The sequence below is a fragment of the Rutidosis leptorrhynchoides genome, chromosome 2 (genome assembly GCF_046630445.1).
Source record: "Rutidosis leptorrhynchoides isolate AG116_Rl617_1_P2 chromosome 2, CSIRO_AGI_Rlap_v1, whole genome shotgun sequence".
Classification (NCBI taxonomy): Eukaryota; Viridiplantae; Streptophyta; class Magnoliopsida; order Asterales; family Asteraceae; genus Rutidosis; species Rutidosis leptorrhynchoides.
This window is the reverse complement of record NC_092334.1, coordinates 455,392,473-455,394,557: the sequence shown is the minus strand read 5'-3', so window position 1 is coordinate 455,394,557 and position 2,085 is coordinate 455,392,473.

The following is a 2,085-nucleotide window of genomic DNA, read 5'->3' as shown; positions in this document are numbered from 1 at the left end:
CATTGTTAACACGCTTAATGATATATATAATTATCATTTTATCATGTTAAATATAGTGTAACAATATCTTAATATGATACATATGTATTTAGTAAGACGTTGCTATAATGAAAATTGTTATATATATATCGTTTCGAGTTTCATAATTCAATAGTCTCATTTTATGTATATAACTCATTGTTAATATACCTAGTGAGATACTTACTTTTCATAATATCATGTTAACTATATACATATCCATATATATACATATCCATATATATATATATATATATATATACATATATATATATATATATATATATATATATATATATATATATATATATATATATATATATATATATATATATATATATATATATATATATATATATATATATATATATATATATATATATGTATATATATATATATATATATATATATATATCATATAGTTTTTACAAGTTTTAACGTTCGTGAATTGCCGGTCAACTTGGGTGGTCAATTGTCTATATAAAGCTCATTTCAAATAATCAAGTCTTAACAAGTTTGATTGCTTAACATGCTGGAAACATTTAATCATGTAAATATCAATTTCATTTAATATATATAAACATGGAAAATTTCGGGTCACTACAAAAACACTTCCCACGATTACATTCATACAAAAACGCCATTTAACACTTAACAACCGCGTTTAACATTCATTTAATCCAAAATTAGTGTCATTACCAAATTTGACCTAATTCAATTCACCCATTTTGACATAAGTCCCAAAAATGTCCAAACTAACCAATAATCACTAACACAAGTGAAAATGGCCCTAATACACTAATTAAACCAAATCACAAGTGTTAAACACTTCTTTTACCCAATTTGACACATAAATCATAATTTTGACCCAATTCAAAACTAGCCTTTCAAACATACCCAAATGGGTTCCAATACTTCCATAATCACTAAACTAAGTGATTACACCCAAAATCAAAGCCTAATCATGGCCAAATCGTCAACCAACCCAAAATCCGCTATGTATCAAAAATAACTAGTTTCCCTAAACCCACTTCATCATCTAAATGGGTTTTACAACTAAAAAGCTCAAAACCCTAACTTGAATATCAAATCATAAAGATGAATTTCGGAGTTAGAACTTACCATCACTACCACAACGTAGCCGTGAACGAGGAAAACAACATTAACTCCTAAGACTCGACTTGAATCACCCTACTTCTTCTCCAAAACCTGGATTCTCTCTCTAGAACCTCTTACTCCCTCACTAGGGTTTCAAATGAATGGGAAGGAAGAAATGAGAAGGAAATGAGGTTTAGATAATGTTGGGATTAGTTTTATGGCCAAAAACCGGTCCACATGTGAAATACCAATTTTGCCCTTCATTTAACTCATTAAAAGGCTGAAAAGCATCAGATCGTGCCTATTGTCGCGCCGCGGAGTAAACCATCCGCGCCATGGCTTAAAGGGTGATTTTAGTTCACATTTCCAAGACTTCTGACCCTCAAATTAGGCAAAAGTCGTGTCCTGGTCGCGCCGCGGAGTTTGCCTGTTTCATCTGAACTTCAACAACTTGTTTTGGCCATAACTTTTTGACCGTAACTCCGTTTTCGATGAATCAAATATCATTGGAAACGTAATAAGATTTCCTTTCTAATGGTAAGGTTTTGAAACATCAACTCAAATTTTATTTGTGGTCGAAAAGGTACGTACATACCTTGTAACTCAAACAACGTCCAGTTTTCTTCGACATTCGAACAAGCAACACGTACATGCTTGATACCCTTCATACACGCATCGTACAATCATCTTTATACAATTATACAACCCTTAATTCAACCCTTGTACACTATATATATATGCAACACATATACATACTCGATACACATATATACATTCTTTACAATATATATATATATATATATATATATATATATATATATATATATATATTCGTTATACGTCGTACGTGCTCTTCATATATACATCGTACGGATAAACGGGTCTTACAGCTAGTGTAGTCACCAAGCATATAAACTTCGTACGTGCACGCTGAAGCACAGCGGTTGTTGTAAGCTGTACCTCTGCTAA